We start from the raw sequence: 22,566 nt of genomic DNA, 5'->3' as shown, positions 1-22,566 counted from the left end.
CGAGGGCAGCTGCTCAGAGAGTCCAGGGTCCTAGTGCATCCTCTTACCCCTCCTGGCACTTCAGGTGACTCAGCAGGTCAACCCCGGTGTCCCGCCTCCAGCCCCGCCCTGCTCTCTGCCGGCCTCAGCCCCTGGGCTCCACCCCTGGCAGCCCCAGAGAGCCCCAGCTTCCTGGGCTCTGCCCCCGTCTCCCACGATGCCTTGCAGCCCTGCTGGAACCTCTCTGGGCCCAGGAGCCAGCTGATTTCTTAGGCCCTTCCAGCGCTTGGGAGCTCATGATGGGGGTGAAGTTTTAGGTGCAAGTTCCGGACGAGGACACTGAGGCCCAGGGAAGCCCAGGTCCCATAGCGGGTGGACTGAGAGGGGCCCAGTCCAGGGTTCCCTTCAACCAGGGCCCCTGAGGTCCAGAGGGCTCAGCGCCCTCCGGCCTCTGTTTATCCACAGGGAGGGAGGGAGGGGGCTCCCCGGGGCTCAGGGCAGCTTTCAGGGTCCTCTCCCAGGAGCTGGTGTTCTGTGCGCATGCCACCCCAAACCAGCTCAGCCTGCCGCCCTGGAGGGGCTCTGTGCCTCCGGGGAGTGGGAGATGAGGGGCTGGGCAGGTGCAGGGTGGCCTGCTGCTGGTGGCCCTGCGCCTGCAGGAGCTGTGGCCTGGGGAGGGACCAGATGTGATTTCCAGCCTCCCCTCCTGACAGCTCCAGTTTTTCTCCCGCAACCCCATTATTCTGGAGGACGCCCCCAGCCACCTCTCCCATGTCCATCCTCACTGCCAGTTTTGACGGTGAGGGGAGGGGCCTGGAGGACTCACCTGGGGCAGCAGCAGGACACAGGAGTGGTGACACCCCACCCCACCCCCAGCTTCTCAGCCGGTTCCCCATCTTTCCTGGACTAACTTGCTCCTTTCTTCCCTTAACACATAGATGACAGCTGAGCTCCTACTACCTGCCCCCTGAGCCCAAGGCAGCCCTGGACCCACCGGCCCAGCTGTGGGGGAGGGGCCACAGAGGTCAGGGAAGGCTTCCTGGAGGAAGTGACCTGAGCCAGCCGCAGTGTGGCTGGATTGTGAGTGGGAGAGGCAGGCAAGGCAGCTGGCAGGAGCAGGTGGCAGGGGAAGCCAGGGGATGGGCAGGGCCCTGGTGGAGCAAGCCAGCCCAGGATGTCCCCACTCCTCAGCTACATTTCAGAGCCCCTGAATGGATTGGCCAGAGACTGAAATGGAGGAATTCAAAGCTGGGCTCCAAGAAGGTGGGGGAGCCGCGGCCCTCTCCTGCACCTCCTTCTCCGGCCTCCACTCCCCAGCCCAAACATCCCTCCACTTGGAAGACAGAAGACTGCCCGCGTCCCACCAGGCTGTGCCCCTCTTTTTTCCCCCTGCCTTTCTCCTCTAAAGCAGCCATCTCCCAAGGAGCACCTTCTGGGCGCCAGGGGCTTGCTGAGCACTGGGCTCTGGGCAGGCAGGGCCTTTCCCAGGTCCACAGGGCCGGGCAGGGCTCCCTCCGTGCCCCTGGCTGGGGGGATCTCTGCAGGGATCTCAACGCTGCTCAGTGCTCAGTCATCCCTTCTTCCAAGAAGCCCGCCTGCTGAGCATCCTCCCAGGTGGCCAGCGCCTCCCCTCCTGTCCCTTCTCTTCTCCCAAATGCCCCAGCTTCCTTCTTTGTTTGCGTGGTACCATCTCCCCCACAGCAAGGCTGAAGCCCCTGGAGGGCAGGACAGGGCTTCCTGCTCACTGTGCCTGAGTTAAGGATTCAGGAGCTGGGGGTGTGGCTCGGCCCTGGGTTCTGTTCCCAGCCCTGGAAGGAGAGAGAGAGAGAGAGAGAGAGAGAGAGAGAGAGAGAGAGAGAGAGAGGGAGGGAGGGAGGAGATCTGGAATTATAGTGGTTTAAGAAAGGGTTTATTTCTTGTGCAAGTAAATGCAGGTTGTCCAGGGCTGGTGTGGGGCCCCAGGGGACCTGGACTTATATCTCTGTCACTCTCAACACACACACTTCAGCTTCACAGTGCACAATCACTGCTCTGGCTCCAGCCTGTGTGCCCCTATTCTGGTCAGCCCAGAGGAGGAGAAAGAGAAAAGGTGGCAATCCTGACTTTTAAAGAAAACCCCCAGGAAGTGGGCCAAACCACTTCTGCTGACAATCCATTGGTCAGAACCTGGTCACGTGACCACACTTACCTGCACAGGAGGTTGGGAAATGTAGTCTATGCAGGCAGCCATATGCCCAGCTACAGATTGGGGGGTGGTGTTCTTTTGGAAGAGGAAACAAGGAACTCAGCAGACTGCCACAGGCCCTAGATCATCCTCATAATAAAATGGCCATAAAGAGCCGATGCATTCTCAATATTTACATAGTGTTCGTTCATTCAATCTTCCCAATTGCTGTGGAGATGGGGACAGTCAGGAAGCGTGTTGGACAAATCACCCGCCCAAGGTCACCCTGCTGGAAACGAGAAAGCTGGGATTTGAACCAGGGCCTCCTGGTTTCAGAGCTGATATTTCCCTACTTCTCTGAGGCCCTACTAATAGCTGCATAATGAAGGACAATCCCAACGGGTTTGCTCTTGACCCCACGTGCCCCCTAAGTGGACTGGGCACCCATCCGTGTGAGTTCCTCCCGCTGTCCCTGGGGCTGGCCCAGGTCTGCACTGATCCAAAAGGACTCAGGCCAGCTCCTAGATGGGGCAGGGGCATCTCTGATGGAAGGTTCCAGAGAACCAGGGGTACTAGGACTGGGTGGGAGTGAGGGCAGCCCCTTCCCAGGGCAGCACTGAGCCAGGGTGGCCCCACCGGGACTCCCCTGATGACCAGACCTTGACATCTGGTCAGGCTCTCGCTTGGTCCCCAAGGATCCCGAGCTCTGCCCAGCTGGTGTTGTGCAGCCCTGTGCCTGGGTGTCTCCGCCAAGCGCCTCTTCCTGGGGTTTCCTACTCAATCTGAGTTTGATGGCACAGGGACCCTGGGAAGACATAGCCTCCAGCCTGTGGCCTCAGCCAGCTGGGAACGAGAAGAGCTCGTCAACCACCAGCTGCCGCTCTCTTCCCCACTTGACCCTGGTGGACACTGGTCGCCTGCCTGCTAGGGCTCGTCTAATCCCTAGAGTGTCCGCTGTGCTCTGGGCAGCCCGAGGGCCCTGCTTCTTCCCCAGGCCTCTCTCTGCAGTGGCGGGGGGTGGTCCTCTTGCCACCCATGGCTGGGGCATCTAGTGGCACGTCAAATGCTGCCTTGTTTCTAATTGCATAACAAATATTAGGATTATGCAGCAAACCAAGTAATTTGGAATACAGCTATCAAGAGATTTTTTAAGCCTCAGTCGTGATAGAGCCAGAAAGGTGCCTCTTCACCAAGCTCCGGTGGTCGGTGTGACGTGGCGGGCGGAGAGTGCACCCACCCTGACAGAACAGAGAGCACCCGGATCTCTGTTTACTCGGGAGTTGCAGTGCCGCCCACTTGGGTTCCCGGGGGCACGTCCGTCTCGGAGGAAGATGCCAACCAGAGTCCCGCTAGTGAGAAGAGGGCCACCTTCCTGCTCCCTGGTCACCAACACACCGAGTGCTATCCATAGCACACCCTGGGTTAAGGACCCTGCTCTGCACCAAAAACTGGGGGTGGTGCAGACATCACACCCACCAGAGAGAGAGAGTGGGTGGGGAGGGAAGGGAGTTTCGTAGTGGAGCTGGGAGGAGCCAGAAGCCAGGGTCCTGGGTGTGGGGACCTAAGGGGAGGGGCAGCTGTGCCACAGCCACAGCACTCGGCTGGGGGCTCACCTTGGGGCTGCGGGAGTGTGACAGCTCCACTCCTGTGGCCTCTCCGGGATCTGGGCAGGGACGGGCTGTGGAGGACACCTACCTCCCTGTTGAGTGGCTGTGTGCCCAGGATCCTGAAATCTTTATTTTTTTTGAGGTACTGGGGACCCCGCCCAAGGCCTCGCACACCCTGGGCGAGCACTGGGCCACTGAGCCAGGACTTTGTGAATTTGCTCATTCTTCTTCATCTTGAGACAGGGCCTCGCTCAGTCGCCAAGCCTGGCTTCAAACGGGAAGTCCTCCTGCCTCCACCTCGCGTGCTGGGACCCCGGGCGTGGGCCACCCTTTGAGGTGCTCTTCATCTGCGGCACCTGCCCAGCAAGTCGCCTCAGAGCCCCACAGGACCAGGAGGAAGGAGCCACAGTGTCCCCATCTTCCAAATGGAAGCTTGGAGGGGGAGCAGCAGTGGCCCTGGGTGGCCAGTGGGTAGTTGGCAGAGCAGGAATTCACTGCTCCCGGCTCCCTGGCAGTGCCCCAGGCCCCAGTCATGGATGCCCCCCTTCTCCCCGGGGAGCAGATCCCCAGAACAGTCAGGCCTGGGGAAATCTGCAGGACTCAGCTCTGGGCCCAGGGAGCCTGAGACCCCAGGAGCATCTTGCTGTCTTCCCAGGAGGCCCTGGCCAGGGCTCTGTGTCCCCTCAGTGGTGATGGCCCAGCTGTGATTTGGAAATGGTTTGCATTGGTCCCCAAAACTTCAGGTAAGGAAGTTCAGTCCCAGGGTGGCTGAGGGGAAGCCTTGTGGGAGGTCATTAGGTCACAGGTCACTGCCCTCAGAAGAGGCTCCTGTAGTTCTCCAGCCACTCCTCAGTTCCCTGCAGAGGGGATTGTTGTAGAAGGAGTGAGCCTGGGCCGACTCTCTATGGCTTCCTGTCTTGCCATGTGATCTCTTTTACAATTGCTCTTGCCATTTTGATGCCCCCACCAGAGGCTGAACACGTGGGCCCATCTGATCTTGGATTTTCAGCCTCTGAAACTGTGAGTTAAACAATCCTCTTTTCTTTATAAAGTATAAAGTCTCAGGTCTTTTGTTATAGCAACAGAAAATGGACTAACTTGGTTTCCATCCCTGTTCTGGGCAGCATGAGGCAGTTGGGATTGGCAGAGATGCACTAGAGATGCACTCACAGTCAGGCTGGGGAGAGTGGCCCCACCATGATCACAAGGGTCCTTGTAAGAGAGAGGCAGGAAGGTCACAGTCAGGGAGACAGAAAGCCCTCTACACTGTGGGCTTTCAAGAAGGAGGATGGGGCCACAAGCCAAGGAAGGCAGGTGGCCTCTAGAAGCTAGAAAAAAACAAACCCACTTCCCACATGCCCTGAAGACACCCTCACTTGGGGACTTCTGACCTCCCAACTGTAAGAGAATTAATTTGTTGTTTGAGTCACTAAATTTTCTGTTATTAGTTATAGCTACTATGGGAAACGGATAAGGCGGGATTCACCAGCTTCCTCCCAGCTCTGAGCCAGCGCTAACGGTCTGGAAGGAAAGACAACCTGTGTGGCCCTGTGCTGAGCGCCATGGGGCTGCGTCAGGCCTCCTGGCCAGGAGGGGTCCTCCTGGAGCCTTTCATGGGGAGCTTCTCTGGACCAAACCAGCCTGTTGGGCGGGCTGAGCCTGCAGGGCCATCAGGAAGCTCAGGTCACCAAAGGAAATGCCCCAGAGGAACAGAGCTGCTGGGGGGGGTCAGGCTGCATTGGCCACCGCCCTCCCTCTTCCCCAGGGCCTCTGAGCCCTGTGGTCACAAGCTCAGGAGGAGGATCCATTGCCCGGGGTGCGTCACCGTGCCCTTGGGTCAGGACCCTGTCCCCTCAGCGTCTCCTCTGTAAACGCAGCCGGGCCGATGTGAGGAGCTGAGTCCAGGGCCAGGCCTGCCAGCGCCCTGCCAGTGTCTGGGTACGCGGGCCTCGGCCAGGTGCCGTGTGCACGTCCCGGTGTGGCGGCCCTGCTGAGCACTCCAGAATTCTCCTTGGACCTGTGACCCTGCTCGTGGCCCTGCTGCCCCAGGAAGACCTTCAAACCTCCACCCTGGCCCAGGGCCTGCAGCCTCTGCGCCTGTCTGCCCACCGGGTCCTGCCCTCCCCTGCGCGTCCTGGAGGGGCCGTATCTGCAGGAGGCGGTGGTCGGCCACACACTGCTCCCTCCCTCTGGGACACTCTTCCATGCTCCTCCTCACCCACTGGCTCAGGCTTCGGGTGTTGGAAAGATCTGGCCTCCTGCAGCCCGGTGGTCCCCCTGCATGGCCACCACGGCGTCTCGCTCCGGGTGCTCCTGATCTCGGCTCTGACCACGTCTACAATAACCACTCACCAAGGTCCCTCTTCTCTCGGGCCACGCGCCTTCGAGGATGGAAACCCAGGGCACCTCGTTCTCTCCTGTGCCTGGTGCCCTGCAAGGGGCCTGGCCGGGGCAGGGCTCGGGCACTGGAGGAGTGAGCCAGGACCTGCCAGGTGGGTGCGCAGCCAGGGTGTGCAGCGGTGGCTCCTGCATTTAGTGCTGGGGGACCAGGGACTGGGACCGGCCTTGGAGCAGGCTGGAAGGAGCCTGCTCAGTGGTGCCCCCGCCCCCAGTCCAGCAGATGGACTTCCTGAGTGGCCTTGCTATGGGGGAGGGGAGGAGGGGGTGCCTGTGGCCTGCACCAGGGACAGTTCTGCTCCTTCCTCCCTCCCTGACCTCCCTGTGACCTGCACTGCCCAGCTGGGGTCCCTCCACTGAATGGGAGGAGGGGCAGAGACCTCCCAGGATCACCAGGGGATGCCCCGCCCAGCAGCCCTTCTGTCCAGCCATCTCTGCCCCCAGATCCTACCTGGCCCCCGGCCCAGCCAGGAGGAGGTCAGAGGAGGCTGTGGGGGAAGAGGGTTGGGGCCCAGCCTGAGCCTGAGCAGATGACCTGTCCCTGCCTCCGAGGCCTGGAGGGACGGCCCAGGCTGCACGGCTCCCAGCAGGTCACCCCGCTCTCTGACCCTAAGTAAAGGCTCAGAAAGGAGGACTTTGCCACTGGCCTCAGGGTGTCCCCTTCCCTCCTTTCTTTTACTCCTTCCTGAGCTCAGGACGATGCAGATTGCCCCAGCACAGGGCAGGACAGGCCTGACTCTGCCCCACAGCCGTGTGCTCAAGACCCTTCGGGTGAATCAACAGCTGCCTCACACCGTTTCCTGTCTCCTGGCCTTGGTTTGGGACCTGTCAACCACATCAATGAAGTGGGTGTCCCCAGGGTCCCTCCAGGTTGGAGGCGAGGGCTGGATACCTGGTCCCTGCTGTGCCTAAACCTGAGCCTAATCCTAACCCTAGCCCTAGCCCTAACTCTAGCCCTCAGCCAAACCCTAACCCTAGACCAGCCCTAGAACTAACCCTAGCCTAACCCTAGCCCTGCCACTCCTCTGGGAAGCCTCCCCTAGACTGCATCACCCCATTATTGACTGCCTGGGCCTATGCCTCTCTGTCCCAGCCTCGTCAGGGTCAGGGACTTAGCTCTGCTGCGGATCAGCGCGTGTATTTGTACCCACTCCTGCCTGCGCTCTGGCCTGGTTTGGCTCCCTGTTCCCTTGCTCCTGCCCAGCAACGGGCCCGGCGCACAGTAGGTGCTACTACTAGCAACTCTCCTCGGAGTGGGGGTCTCTGAGGGTCTCTGCAGAGCCTCCTGGGGAGCTGGGGCTGACACAGGGGTGAGTGTGGGGCAGGTGCAGGACTGGGCTTACTCCACAGTGAGGGTCAGAGCCACTCGGGAGCGGTGACATCTGGTTGCACATGCCTACTCCTGCCCTCTGCCCTCCATTGCAACCAGCTCTGAGCGAAAGCCTTTCATTAGCCACATTTTGGAATCCATAGCATTCTCTGTGTTTGGCTCCTCCTGAGAGAGGCTGGTCCTGAGTCCCAGGAGGATCCCATCCCCCACTCATGGCTGTGCCTCCTTGGGCAGAGCCCTTCCCTCTCTGGGCCTTAGCTCCTCACCTATGCTATGGAGGTAAACTAGCCCCACTGTCTGGGGTGGGAGTCACCGAGGTAACCCTTAGAGCTCCTAGCACCATGCTCTGCACCCATGGGAGCCGCTCCCCGGGCGGGCAGTGGCAGCTGTAGATGCACGGGTGTGGTCTCCAGAGCCCCCAAAGCCACTCTGAGACTGGTCTGCAGCAGGCATTAAGGAGGCAGGCGGGTGAGGGAGCCTGGAGGAGCTGCCTAAAAGGGGTGGGCAGAGAGAGGGAGAGAGAGAGAACAGGAGGAAGAGGGAGGCTGGAGGAGAGCCTTCAAAGGAGGAGGGAAGGGAATGAACTGGAAAATCTCAATCCTGCGGCACCAGGGAGCCTGGGCCCAGGGCGAGGGGCGGAGGGAGGAGGCAGGGAGCTGGAGATCCATCCCGGGAGAGGGGAGCAGAGCGCGGCCCCGCCCAGGCGCCTCAGGCCCAGAGCTTGCACCTGCCCAGGAGCCTGGGCTCTGCCGCTGCTATCCGTGTGAGGGGGGGGGGCGGGGGGGGCGGGGGGGGCGGGTGGGGACATCCTTGCCTCTCGTAACCTCAGTTTTCTCCGTGTGCAATGGGAATGGGAGCGGAGAGCAGGGCCTGGATCCCGAACAGAGCACACGGCCAGCCAGCGCGGGTGCAGGCCCAGCTCCGGGAGGCTGAGGACCCTTGAGCCCAGGACCTTGGAGCCAGTCTGGGCAACACAGGGGACCTGTCTCTTAGAAAGAAAGATCCACAAAGAGCCGCAGCCCCCGGGCTTTGGACGACTGACAGACGTCTGTCCATTCCAGTCCAGAGGCAGGTCCAAGAGCAGGGGGCAGCAGGGGGTTTCCTCTAGGCCATTCTCCCAGCCTGTGGACACCTGCTCCCTGCGTCTCCATGTCCTCCCTCTTGACCGGTCTGACCTCTTCTTACGGGGACACAGGTCATACTGGATTAGGGTCAGGAGTGACTGCGTTTCAACTTAATCTTCTCTTTAAAGACCCAGTATCTGCTGGTGGCTTCTAACAAGAGACACTCATGGCTCACAGTTCTGGGGGGAGGTCCAGGACCAAGGTGCCAGCGGTTAGGGGGCTGGTGAGGGCCGCTCCTGGGTGCTGGGTGGGGCCTCCTTCCAGGGGGCAGGACAAGGCCCCTTTGATGAGGCCACTGGCCTGGTTCAGGAGGACACAGCACCCCTAAAGCCCTCAGTGTTTCCATGTTTGAGTCTGGGGGAGGGGCAGGCGGTCAGACAGCAGCGTCTACCTCCAAATATGGTCACGCTGGTGGCTGTAGGGGTCAGTGCTTGGAGGGACACAATTCCACCCATAACACCTATTTGGGTCTGGGCTTTCCTGAGAACAGGCCCCAAAGCAAGGCCAACAGAGCTGTAGTGGGTTTGGGGGCCACCTGGTGTCGGGGAGGTGTGGGCGGCAGGTGAGGCAGCGGAGGGAAGCACGCCGGCCCGCTGAGTTCTTCCAGTTAGAAGCCCGGTGTCCAGGCTCCTGGACCATGCGCTCAGAGGAGGAGAGGGGGAAGCACTGGCCCAGGCCCGTCCCCTCGTTAGCTCCTCTGCTCTTGCAGTGGAGCGGGGGCTACGGGGAGCAGGAGTGATCCACTGGGTGGCACGGAGAAGCTCAGGGCAGGAGAGCCCAGGCTCCCAGGCTGAGGGCAGGAGCCAGGCTGCGGCTGCGCAGAGCGTGTCTGAGCCTGTGGAGCTGCTTCCTGAGCTGGGCCTGGGTTGGGAGGCTGAGGCTCCAAGGGGCTCGGGGTGCTGCTCCGTAGGGTCCACCCCTTGCGGCCCCAGCTGGGCCTTGCCCTCCACTGGGCCGCCCCCTCCGCCCTGCAGGCTTTGCACAAGAGGGTTACTAGGACCAGCTGGGAGCCTGGCAGCCACAGTGGGGGACCATCACCCACTCCTGAACCGTGGCCTGCTGGTCATTGGCCCATGACACAAAGACTCCAGTGTGATCGGAGGCAGCTTGGTTGGGCATCCAGTAGGGCCAATGTTGCGCCCTGTGGAGACCCCATCCCTGTTCTCCTCCCTGTCCTCCCCTCTCCACCCGCCCCGTGGCCAGGACCTCTCTTCTCACAAACTGTAGGGATGCAAATCCACAAGGGCACAGGGAGGGTCCTGGGGGCTCTGGGCTCGGGATGTTGCAGAGCTGGGAGCCCAACATCCTTTTGGGCCCATTGCTCCAGGATACCCACTGTGACCCTCCCTTGCCATCAAATGTGCCTGTGGCCCCAGGAGTAGGACCTCTCATCCCCAACTGAGCATTCAGAACTGCCTTCTAGATGCAGGGTCATGGGGTTCTGTCCGTCTGGCTGTCCAGAGGGGAGGTCTAGGGGGGGTGGAAGGAGGGTTGTGCTACCCCTGGGGGCCCAGAGGGCAGGTCAAGGAGGGCTCAGCACTGTGTGGGCATGGCCAACTCCTACCAAACTGACATCTGCCCATTTTACAGATGGGAAGGCTGAAGCTTAGCCCAGGGCCCAGTGCTAGGGCCACAGAGTTGGGTGCAAAACCTGAGCCCATTGACCAGGCTGGCCTACCCCCCTCACAGTTGCCTGAGTTCACATCTCTTTAAAAAGGGGCACTTGTTCTCTGCTGCACTGACCCAGAGCATGTCCAGGAGGCCAAGGCCACCCCAGGTGGCCTTCCTGGGCTCCTGCTATTCAGAGGCTCTCAGAGATGGCCAGCAGCCAGAACCACCCACTAAGGGACAGAACAAGGGGACTCTGAGCCCCTTCAGCCCCATCCCCATGGTCTGGTTCCTACCAAAGGCTCAGAGAAGGGGACAAGGGTCTCGGGTCACGCAGACCTGAGCTCATCCCTTTTGACCTCAGGTTTGGGATCCTGGGTGAGTCTTGGTCTCTGTTCCTTCATCTCACTTTGTGGGGGACTGAGGGACTCATAGAGGGCCTTGGCCCAGACTGGCTATTAATCCAGAGCCATCATCTCCCAGGGAGCACAAAAATTCTGCTAATGGTCCTTGGTCAACCAAGACACAGAGAGGACGAGGGGCCTGCCTAGGTCACACAGCAGGCCAGACCCAGTCCTGACACCCTGTCCAGTGCTGTCATGGCCTTAGCCCAAAAGATAAGGAAGGTGGGTGTGGGGATTGTGGGGTAAGGCAGAGGAGGGGAAGGGTGGCCTCCTCCTAGTGCTTACGAAGTACTTGTTCAGTGTTCAGGTGGGCAGATGGATGGGCCAACAGGTGGGCCAGACCCTGCTCTGTACTGTCCCAAGCCCCAGCGCCAGGATCCAGAGTGTACCTCTGCGGACCTCCTCAGGTCCCAACAGCCTCTTCTCATTTCCTCTGGCTCACTGCCCTGCTCAGAGCTGGCTGCTCCTGGCTCAATGTGGAGGGAAGAGACGGAGAACCTGGGACCTCACCCCAGCTCCATTTGTAAGAGGAGCACACTGAGGCAGGGAGGAGTCTGTCACCTCTGGAATACCCACTGCCCCAGCAGCCACAGTCCTACCTCTGCATGGCCACCGCCACCACAGGGAGCCTGAGGATTCTCCTTTGAGGTTTTTGGAAATGGGGAGGGGACTGCTCAGCAGATCTCCCGCCAGCCATGCCAGACCCTCCGGCAGATCCCACGCCAGCCTTGGGATTCCCAGGAAGTCCTGCTGGCCCTGCTGGCCTCTGAGGAGTGATCAGGGCTCCCTCGGCCCTCTGACCAGAGGGAGGGCCCCCTCCCCTCAGGGAGTCTCTTTTCCTTTTCCCCCTGCCCCTCACGCTCTTCTCCAGGGTCTGATTGCAGAACCCAGGAGCCAGACTCTGTGGCCTTGGAAAGCCTCCTACCCCCAGACTGAGGGGCCCAGGTGGGACTGGCCGGCAACCTCCCTGGACTCGGTGTCCCTGGGGAGGCCTCCAGGACTTTCCTTGGCCTCTGTGTGCACCCCCTCTGCTGCCCTGGTCTTTCCTGGACTCCCCCAGGGAGACTCTCCACCCATGTCTCCTCTGCTCTCCCTCCTCTGCTCTCCCTCCTCCTGCCCACCCTCGGAGAATGCCAAGTCTGCAGGTTTCCAGCGACCTTGGGAGGTGGCTGCTCAGCTTTGCCGGGGATGCTGGGCGGGTCTCTGGCCCCTGGCCTGGTCCTGGGTGGGTCCTGGGGGCGGCCTCGCTTTCTTCGGGGGCCCTTGCCAGGCTGCCCTCTGGGTCTAGCCCGTGCGGACTCTCTTACGCCCCCTTCATCTCAATGCCACTTCCACCATCAGGACCGGCTGGCTGCCGCACCAGCAGGGCCAGGGCCAGCTCGCGGCTGACTGACAGCTCTCGGCAGCCCACCTTGGGAGCCCTTGCGTGGCCCCAAGTCACGCCTCTGAGCCCCGGGCTCTGCAAGCCCGGGATTGTGCCAGGGGCGCTCGGGGAGACCGAGGCACACCAAGGACAGAACCCACGTGCCCACACCAGCCAGGGGTGGCCGCGTGCGTCGCTGGCCACCACCACAAAAGCCGAGAGGGCCCGGTGGGTGCACCGCAGCCCTGCTGGTGGCGTGGGCAAGCAGAGCCGCCGGCCGACCTCCTCCGACGCCCTGGAAGCCTCCTCCCCAGCCCGCGCCGGTCCGCGGCCCCGGCCCGAGGCGGAGCTCAGCCCGCGCCCACCGGGAGCCGGGAAGGGAGAGAAAAATGAGTTTTCCTGCCGCCCGGTGGCGGTGTCAATTGATCGCGCGCGGGCGGGGGCTGCGCGGGCTGGGGGCCTCGCTCGCAGCTGCTGGCGCACAATTATCGGGAAAAAACTGGGGCGGCTGCTGCGGTGAAATTAGTTATCGATCCCTCGGCGGGGCCGCGGGGCCGCGCTCGGCGCTGACGGCTGCAGACCCCGGCCGGGCCCGCGGGGCGGGTGGGGGCAGCAAGGGCGGCGGGGCGGGCCTCCCGGCCTCCCGGCCTCCCCGGCCTCCTCCGCCCTTCGCCCTCCGCTCTTCGCCCGCCCTGGGCCGCCGCGCTCTCCTCTCCCATTCATCCCGCCGCGGTATCGACCCTCAGCCGACCCGGCGCCCCCTCCACTTCCCTCTCCTCCCCCAGTGCGCCTCCCCTAGACCTCAGGGTGCCGCGGGGCGGAGCCAGCCCCGCCCTGCACACCCACCTGGCTCTCTCTCTCGGAGCCTCAGTTTCCTCATCTGTAAACTGGGGTGAAACTGGGCGGTGATTGTTCCTGCGTCTCGCTGTGGAGAGGGTTCCTGGGAAGCGCCTGCACTTGCTGAGGGTACCCAGCTGGAAGCGGAAGCGTGCTGGGGCTTGACCTTGAGTTACATGATTATACCAGCCCCTCTAGGAGAGGGCAGGTCGTTGGCTTAGAGATGAAGAAATTAAGTTCAGAGAGGGGAGACCCCTGGCCCAGGGACACACAGCAAGCAAGCACCCCCAGAACGCCAGAACCAGGCTATAGAGGGCTGGGGGTGGGATGGAAGAGGTGGAGGGGCAGGAACAGCTGGAGGTGACTTTTGGCACTGGGGACCCTGCCACCTGATGCAGAGGGGGCAGGTCTTAGCGCAGAGCCAGGGATGAAGGATGGGGAAGGAGAATCAGTTCAGGGTCCCCAGGCTTCCCCCAGCCAGTGGCTCTGCAGCCTCCAGATAGGAGGGAAGTGGGGCAGAAGAGGGGAGGGGAGGGAAGGCCGGAGGAGGAGGCCAGAGGAGGAGGCCAGCCACCCCCTCCTTTCCCAGCCCAGACCTGGGGAGACAGGCTCCAGGCTGGGGCAGGGGATCTGAGTATTAAACTTCCCCCTTCACTCGTCAGGGGGTGACCTGGAGCAAGCCTCTGTCCCTTTCCAGGCTTCCTACAGAGAGGGGCTTGACCTTATGGCCCCCAAGGCTCCCCTGGGCTCTGTTGGCCCCCTGCTGCCACAGCGCATCCTCCTCAAGCCCCTGCTCTGAGCCTGGAGCTGTGCTGGGTACAGTGGCAGAGCCAAGGACAAAACCCACCCCTCTCCTGTCCCCTTAAGACACAACAGGGACCAAGCATCATTCCACAGTCATGTCCCTGTGTGTGGTGAACTGGGGGAACAGCCAGGTAGGACGGGCTGGGGAAGGGGTGACACTGAGTGAGACTGAAGGTGGTGGCAGCAGGGACAAGGGAGATGCCCATACAGGGAGAAGGGCACTGCCCAGGCTGATCCCGAAAGAATTCAGGAAGCCCGCACAGTGGCCACGCCCGTAATCCCAGCATCTAGGGAGACTGAGGCAGGAGGATCCCAAGTTCAAAGCCAGCCTCAGCAACTTAGCGAGGCCCCGTCTCAAAATGAAATATAAAAAGCCCTGGAGATGGGCTCATGGATAAGTGCCCCTGGGTTCAGCCCCTGGCATCTAAATAAGATCCGCCTCCAGGGCCAGAAGTCTCCTCTTAGAAGATAAGAGGACCCAAGGAAGCCCGCTAGAGGGCAGGGACAGGGTCGACTTGGTGAGAGCGTGGCCAGGGGCCACTGTGGGCCTGGGCTTTGTCCCACCCGGGTTAGACTCCCTCGTGAAGGCAGGAGCACTGGGAGGGTTTAAGCAGAGGGTGCCAGGGTCAAGTTCAGCCCCTGCTGGGAGCCTGTGGGATGCCCTTCATCTGTGGGCTTGGCATACGGAGATCCTGCACTGGAGGCCTGGCTCTGTGTGTGGGCTTTCTGGGCCTCAGCTTCCCCTTCTGTAAGATGGAGACTTGTGCTGTGGGATGGCTGTGGGCTTGGGTGGCAGGCCTGGGTTTGTCCTTCCTGAACAGCCCTGGACCTTGGGCCGTGCTAACAGATGGCTTGATCAAATGTGCAGGCCAGGCCCCTGCAGCCTCCCACTGTCCTGGCTCCAGAATAGGGGCTCAGAGGTGGTCCTCAAGATCCAGACGAGGAGTGGGTGCAGTGGCGCACTCCTGTAATCCCAGCAACTCGGGAGGCCAAGGTAGCAGCATCCCAATTTCAAAGCCAGCCCCAGCAATTTAGCAAGGCCCTAAGCAACGTGGTAAGACCCTGTCTCAAAAGGAGAGAGGCTGGGGACGGGTAAGCACCCTGGGTTCAATCCCTGATACCAAAAAAAAAAAAAAAAAAAAATCCCGACAGGTCTCCGCTGGGATGGGAGGTGGCAGCCACTCTGCTGATCAAAGGAGCCTGGCCTGATGCTGAAGGGGGGGGCTGGGGGCCTAGGAGGCCCGCTGTTCCTGCCTCCCCTTTTGGGGCCTGGGGACCCTTACTAGTGTGAGGAAATGAGGGGTGGCCTGGGGGAAGGGAATCAAGCTGAGGAAACCGTACCCCTTGCTGGTGGCAACAGAGGACAAGCTGACCTGTGGGGACGGGGATAAAAACTGCCCCCCACCAGCTTCCACCAGCTTCCAGGGTCCCGTCCAGATGTGTTACAGGGGCTCACTTTGTACAGATGTCCACAAGTGAACACTCAGGTGTGCCGCTGGCTCCCTGCTCTGCACCCGGTGCCTGGCGAGCTGCAGCCTGTCAGGCGGGGGCCAGGATTCTACTGGGCAGAGGGCAAGAGTGAGGCCCAGGAGAATGGAGGCTCCCCGTAGCCTTCCCTTCCAGGGCTGGGGAGGTTCTGCCCCCAGCGCCCCAGGGCTCAAGGGCCCACCTGGCCAGTTCCTGGGATTCCTGACCTAGAAGAGCTCCTGCTAAGGGGACACTGAGAGGACACGTTGGCCCCTAAGCCTCTGCTCCCCATCCCCCCACCAGGGAGGAAAACGGAGGCACAGAGAAAATAAGGGGCACGGCCACACCTCCCAGGAGTGACAAGTGTTTTCTGTGACAACCTCCTCCCCTGCCCTCTGCCAAATCTGACAGTCCGCCTCCAGCAGAGGGGTCCAGCGGGGAAAGCGGGAGGAGACCAGAGCCCCGCCCGGCCCCGCCCACCTCCCGCCTGTTTTCCCCTCCCCACCCCCCACCCTGTGATATCCTGCCACAGGGGACTCCTGGCCATTCCCAGCACTTGCTGTCACCCTCCTCCTCTGAGCCTTAGCCCAGGCTGTTCCCAGTATTCCATCTCCGCCATCTCCGCCATCTCCGAGCTGGGCACCAGGGGCGTGGCTGAGAACCAGGGCTGTGGTCCGCGCCCTCAGGTAGCTTCCTGTGGAGTGTGGAACATGCGCATGCGTGTGTGTCCACACAGGTGGGTCAGTGCCTCTAGTTGGGCTTGTACAGTAAGCGTGCAGATATCTGAGGTCACTGTGTCTCTGTGTGTACGTCCCTGTAGGTGTATAAGCGTGCACGCCTGTGTGCGTGGCATGACTCCACGCGTTTTGCTAAACTTGCAGGTACAGGTGCACATGTATGAACAGCACCGTACACACATGACTGGGTGCGCCTCTACATGGGTGCACATCTGCACGTGCCCGTGTCTGCACGTGGTCATCAGCGCACACTTACATGAAAGTGAACATTTCTGCATGTGAATGGGCTTCTCCACAGATGTATGGAGTCATGTGGCTGCGTGTGGAAGGGCGGAGCCTGTTTGTGATCTTGGTGCACACCTCATGGTTGGTCGTCCTGTGCCCGTGGTGGCTCTTTCACACGCTTCTGTACATCAGTGTGGGTGGCTCCCCAGGCACTTGCACACCCAGGTGCTGCTGCTTGTGCCATGCCCGTGTTGGCTTCTGCGCGCCCTCAGCACACGCACAGAGCCCTGGGTGTGCGGAACCGCACTCGGCCCCGGGAAGGGGGTGCCTTCCTGTGCTCTGCGAGCCGGCGCTAGAGGACAGAGAGGACAGGGTGGGGCTTGGCTCCGCGTGCTGAGGCCAGCCAGGGCCGCCAGCTGCCCCTCACTCAGCTGGGGTTGGGGAATGGCCTCCAGGGCTCGGGGGCAGGAGACAGCAGGTGGCCTTTGCGAGCTGGCTGAGGCCTCCCCTGGGCCCCTTGCCCAGGGACGTGCTGCTGCCACCATGTCCACTGTGTGTGCCTCGCACACCTGCGCCCTGGGCCTCTCCACCTGCAGAACCCACTGACTTTTTCCACATCCAGAGCCCTGGCTGCAAGGCCCAGGCTAGGGCTGGGCCCGGATGCTCCTCCGGGCAGCTGGAGCCCCCGCAAGGACACATGACAAGCACCCCGTCCCTGGGCTGCCCTCCTGGGTGAGTGGGGGAGCCTAGCTCATGGAAACCAGCGGCCCCGCATCTCTCTCTCTCTCTCTCTCCCTTTACAGCACTGGAGGTTGGACCAGGAGCACTCTGCCACTGAGCCCCATCCCCAGTCCTTTTTATTTCTTCTTCTTATATTTTAATATTTATGTTTTTAGTCATAGGTGGACACAATATTTTATTTTTATGTGGTGCTGAGGATCAAACCCAGTGCTTCACACATGTTAGGCCACTGAGCCACAACCCCAGCCCCTCAGCCCTCCTTTTTATTTTTAAATTTTGAGACAGGGCCTCATGAAGTCGCTGAGGGCTGGCCTCAAACTTGTGATCCTCCTGCCTCGGCCTCCTGAGTCCCCGGGGCTGCAGGTGCACAGCCTCTCTGTCTCCCTCTCCCATGGCAAGTCCAGCCTAAGTCTGTGCGGCCTGCCACCCACATGTCTACCCCTCCCTGAAGTCCCTCCCCTCTGTGGCTCTGGCTGCTCTTGCCCTGGGTCAGCTACTCACAAAACTTTCCCGGAAGACATTGGGTCCCCAGAATTCTCTGTCCCCACTTGAAGTGTCCCTCCTGGGCGCCACAAGGTCACCTGGTCAGCCTGCTGGCCCGCCCTCCCTGTGGCCTCACCCACCTCTGCCACCAGCCCTCCCTCTCCCCAGAAGGGCCTGGGCTTGCCACCCTCTCCCAGGCCTCTGTCCCTGTCCTCCTGTCCAGCTGGACGGTGGATCTCCACAGACCTGACCAGTCTCTGCTCACCGCTCCCTGTCCAGTCAGGCCCCCAGCCAGGAGCCGGGACCCCCAGCCCCGCTCCTCCAGCCACTGCCAAGGGCTTGTGTGAGGAGCTTCTTGGCCAACAGGTTTCCTTCAGTCGGGAGACATCTGGCCGGTGTGTCTTCCCGTCCCCTTGCTCCTGAGCCGGGGACCCAGCCCAGGCCTTGCTCGTGGCAGGTGAGTGCTCTGCTGCTGGTGCCTCCCCAGCTCTTCTTACATTTCGTTTTGGGATGGGGTCTCACCGGGTTCCCTAGGCTGGCCTCACACCTGCGCTCCTCCTGCCGCAGACTCCCAGGTCCTGGGATTCAAGGAGGGCACACCGGACATGGCATTTTTGCTGTGTCCTTGAGTTGACAGATCTTTCCTTCTGCCTTGTCTGATCCATGAAGCCCATTCCGTGTGTTTTTTCATTTCAAGCACCGTCGTTTTCAACCCTAAAAGTTCAATAAGGATCTTTTAAATGTCTTCCATGGTTTTTTTCTTTGTTCTCTTTAGTACACGGCGGTAGAGTGTGTCTAGACATGTCTACACGCGTGGAGCACACTTCCCGCTCCTGCGGCTGTCCTGCCGGACGTTACGCAGCCGTGTACATGAACATGGGAAAGTGATGTCCGATTCTCTCCATCGTATCTTCTGTGTCTTGACTTGACTTTTTGAAAATACAGAATGCAGTTTTGACAACTGCTGTAGAGTCCTGTTGGTTTGAATCCCGGTGTCCATCTGGGCCACAGCGTCCTCCTCTTCACGCCTGGTGATTTTGTAGTGAATGCCGGACGTTGTGCATTTTGGTTATTTTTGTGTCCATCTGAATCTTTTTGAGTTTGGTTCTGGGAAACAGTTATGTTACTTGGGAACCAACTGATGCTTTGGGGTCACGTTTTATGATTTGTTCAGTGAATCCGTGTCCATCACCCACCTCAGAGGTGACCCCTTCCTGAGCGATCTACCCAGCATCCTCTGAGGGGGACTCTTCCAGTCTGCCTGGTGGGAAGGAACTATTCTAGCCGCAGGTGAACCCCAGGCACGCTTCCCTCGAATCCTCTAAAATAATTTTTTCTCCAGTCTTTTGTGTTTTTTCCTCCATATTTTTTATTGGTGCCTCATAGTTATACAAAATAGTGGGATTTGTTGTGACATATTTGTACATGCACACAATGGAACAGCATAATTATCCCACTCTTCAGCATATACCCAAAGGACTTAAAATCAGCATAGGATACTGACGCAGCCACATCAATGTTTATAGCAACTCAATTCAAAATAACTCAACAAGGGAACCAACCTAGATGCCTTTCAACACATGAATGGATAAAGAAAGTGTGGTACACATACACAAAGGAATAATACTCAGCCTTAAAAAAGAATAAAATTATGGCATTTGCCAGTAAATGGATGGAGCTGGAGGATATTATGCTAAGTGAAGTAAGCCAATCCCCAAAAAACTAAAGGCCCAACGTTCTCACTGATATGCGGATGCTGACTCACAACAAGGGGTGGGGGAGAATAGAAGTTCATTGATTAGACAAAGGAGAATGACCGACCGAAAGAGGGGATGGGAATGAGAAAGACAGTGGAATGAATCAGAACTCACTTCCTGTGTTCCTATAAGAACACACGACCCGTGTGACTCCACACCATGACAACCACAAGAATGGGCAGTTATGCTCCGTGTTCGGATGATGTGTCAGCACACTCTACTGCTGTGGAGATCTAAAAAGAACATACAAAAATCAGAAAAAAGAAAGAACAATAGAATTCAGTCCATTTTGTGCCTCCCCTTCTCCCTCTCCCTGGGTCCCTTTCCTCAATTCTACTGGTCTCCTTTTGATTTTCATCAGACCCCCCTCCCTCTGAATTTTCTTTTCCTTTTTCCTCTCTAGCTTCTAAAATTGAGAGAAAAATATGACTCTTGACCTTCTGAGTCTGGCTTAAGCCCTTTCACACAGTGCCCCCAAGTCCCACCCATTTTCCTCCACGTGACATGATTTCATTCTTCCTTCTGGGAGAGGAAAGCTCCTTGTGTGCCTACACCACACTTCCTCTGTTGATGGGTCCCTAGGCTGGTTCCGCCTTTTAGCCATTGTGGATTGTGCTGCTGAAACACGGGTGTGCGTGCGTGCGTGCGTGCGTGTGTGACTATTGCACGCTGACTTTGACTCTTTAGGATGAAGAACGAGGAGTGGTACAGCCGTTTCTCCAGCCTTTTGGAAATCAGTGTGTCCGTCAGGCACAGTGGCACGCGCCTGTGATCCAAGCTACCTGGGAGGCTGGGGCAGGAGGACGGCACCAGTGACTTTGGAATCTATCAGCTTTTCTCCCCTCTCACCAGCCCGACCCCCTCTCACCTGGGCGACGTTCAGAGTGGCCAGGCCCAGGCAGCAGTGGCCAGAGCCATCTTTCCAACAACCCCCTCCCCAGATGCAGACCGTTTGCTCCTCGTTTTCTCTGGGTGGATCTCCAGCTCCTCCAGGGCTCATCAGGTCCACCGGAGGCTTGTCATTCCCCAGAGGGTCCTTCCCTTCCTGGGGGCCTGGGCTGTGGCTGCCTCCTGCCAGGAACCGCTGCCTCCCTCCCCTCAGCCTCTTCTGGAGGCCTCCGGTGGGCGAGGCCTGCTCCAGGCCCCTCCAGCTCCTGGGGAGGGCAGGCACGCTCCCCTGCCGGCACCTGCCCCCAGCTGCCCGGGGTGGTGTGGGGGTCTAGATGGAGCCTCCTGAGGCCAAGAGTCTGCCTGGTCCCCGCTGGGCCCTGTCTCAAAGACCTGAATGAGTAGAACAGAACAGGACAAGGGACGAGGCTCATCAGACAGGGCTCCCAGCAAGGGGAGGCCAGGACTAGGGGACCCTGCTTGCTCCCAAGTGCTGCCTCACTCACCGGGTGGAGCCCTGAGTCACGGTGGCAGAGTGGCTTCCCAGGCCTCAGCTGGCTCCCACTGTCACAGGCTCCCCGTTCCCACAGCCCCATGATGGCTGCCAATCGTGCTGAACCCGCCCTGTGGCTGAGGGGGAAGCCGAGGCCCAGCGCTGGGCTGGCCAGTCCAGAGAGCTGCCCCCGGGTTGCTTGGCACATCAGTGGCAGAGCCCAGCCCATGAGGGGACTCTTGGTTCTGTTTTTCTGGGCTTTGGGGAGGAGCAGAGAGGAGGAGTCCCCACAGCAGGTGACCTGGAGGGATGGCTGGGGCCTCGGGTGTGCCCTGGACTTCCCTGGGTCTGGTATGTCCCAGGGTTCAGAACCCACCAACAGAGAGGAAGGCGAGGGAGAGGGTCTCTCTGAATGCCCACATACTCCACTGAGGGGGCCATCGTCGGGTGTGGTGGGGTGACTCAAGGTCAGCTGGAGGTCAGACCCTGTCCTCCTCAATTGTTCATTAATCAGGCAGGTCTAGCACTGGGCTCGTGGCCCCACCGGAGCCAGGCGCGGCCTGCTGGAGCAGGGAGCCAGCACGGAAGGTCCCCGACTCACACTGATCACTATCACGTCGCCTGGCAGAGAGCAGGGCCCTGGAGGTCCTGCTGCAGGGGTGGGGGGCTACTGGAGTGCTCAGTGCAGTGCAGGGGCCTTCCGGGGTCTGAGGAGCTCAGACGAGACCCCCAGGCCAGCGCGGGGAGGTCAGTCCAGCTGCCTGGAGAGGAGAGGTCCCAGAGGGGGCCAGCAGCCGTGCGCTGCACCCCAGCCTGCCGCCCCGCCCCACCCGGCTCAGCCCCTGTGACATGCCCTGCTTCCTCCCGTCCTTGCCTCCCTTCACAGGGGACCGCACTGGGGACTTCCTCCAGTGGTCCTCAGTGGCCCTGTGCCTGGACACGGCAGGAAGAAGCCGGACAGCGGGGCCTGAAGGGGGAAGAAAGGGCCGGGGGACGGGTCCCAGAGGAGCAGCCGAGGGGCCCGTGGGGGGTGGGTGCCCAGGAGACTCCAGGGGCCAGCCATGGGGCCTGTCCTGGCCTGCAGTGGGAGGGGACAGCCCTGGCTGCGGGTGGGAATGGGGTGGGAGGAGGAAGGCAGGAGAGCGCTGGAGAGGAAAGCAGAGCCTGGAGGTGGGGGTGGCACAGGGACGGTCTCCGGAGAGTGGAGAGGCCTTCAGAGGACACCACAGGGGGTTCAGTGCCCAGCCTAGGAGCCGTTCTGGTGGTGGGGGGTGACTGTGTCACTGTGTCACTGTGTGGGGGCTGAGTGTGGGCGTGTGACTGCTCCCCGCCTGCCTCCCCCTCCCTGGGGGTGAAGCCTGGACAGCGCTGGGGCCCCTCACCTCCTCCCTCCCTCTGAGGCTGAGCAGCTGGCCTGGCTGGGTGGCCTTGGGCCAAGATGGTCCTTAGTATTGAAATCCCCCCAAACCCACACTCTAGACGTCCACAGCCCTTGTCCAGCCACTCCAGGCTGGAGAACCCACAGCTGGGCCACCTCAGTGGGGTCAATAAGGGAAGTGAACCGCTCCAGGTCCCTCAAGCCGGCCTCGGCATTTCGGCCACCTCAGACCCGGCCTCCTGGGCAGCCCCCTTGGGCAGCCTCCTTTGGCCTGGCTGGACACTCAGTGCTCCCCCCCCACACCCAGGGACCGGATCTGGATCCTGACCGTGGGTCCAGAGTTGGGGTCACCATCTGGTCAGCGCAGCAGAAGGTGAGGGGACAGGGCCCCTGGGGGCCTGAGGATGGCGGTACGGTACGAGTGTGGCCCCAGCTGGGCAGCGGGCCGTGGGAGCTTCCAGGGCGGCTGGGCACAAAGGCTGTGGCGGGGCTGCTCGGCCACTGGAGACAGGAAGCGGGATTTCAAAGGGTTTCGCCCTTTGTTGCCGACGGCCCCACCCCCACCCCCACCCCCGCCCCAGGAGAGGGCCGAGGCTCAGGTTACAGCAGCTGCCCAGCTGGCCACTGCCGTCCTCACGCCGTCCACTCGTTCCCTCCCTGGGACCCCTCCAAGTCCGACCCTCAAGAGGGGGACTACAGGAGCTGGGAGGGGAAGAGAAAGGGGGACCGAGGGGACCCCAGACTCTGACCCAGACAGTCCTTGGGGGATGGGGCTGGGGT

General features: G+C 60.8%; 2 long non-coding RNA genes across 2 annotated transcripts; one reads left to right on the top strand and one right to left on the bottom strand.

Moving 5' to 3' along the window:
- Positions 1-5,433: 5,433 nt before the first annotated feature.
- On the top strand, positions 5,434-7,297 carry LOC144377384 (uncharacterized). The gene is made up of 2 exons (XR_013438359.1): positions 5,434-6,242; positions 6,843-7,297. It is a non-coding gene; the product is annotated as an uncharacterized LOC144377384 (long non-coding RNA).
- Positions 7,298-19,372: 12,075 nt separating this feature from the next.
- On the bottom strand, positions 19,373-22,325 carry LOC144377383 (uncharacterized). The gene is made up of 2 exons (XR_013438358.1): positions 20,422-22,325; positions 19,373-20,308 (listed from the first exon to the last, which is right to left on the bottom strand). It is a non-coding gene; the product is annotated as an uncharacterized LOC144377383 (long non-coding RNA).
- Between the last annotated feature and the right edge of the window lie 241 nt (positions 22,326-22,566).

The sequence above is a fragment of the Ictidomys tridecemlineatus genome, chromosome 4, assembly GCF_052094955.1.
Source record: "Ictidomys tridecemlineatus isolate mIctTri1 chromosome 4, mIctTri1.hap1, whole genome shotgun sequence".
Lineage (NCBI taxonomy): Eukaryota > Metazoa > Chordata > Mammalia > Rodentia > Sciuridae > Ictidomys > Ictidomys tridecemlineatus.
The sequence above is the reverse complement of the archived record's forward strand: the minus strand, read 5'-3'. Positions and strand labels throughout refer to the sequence as shown.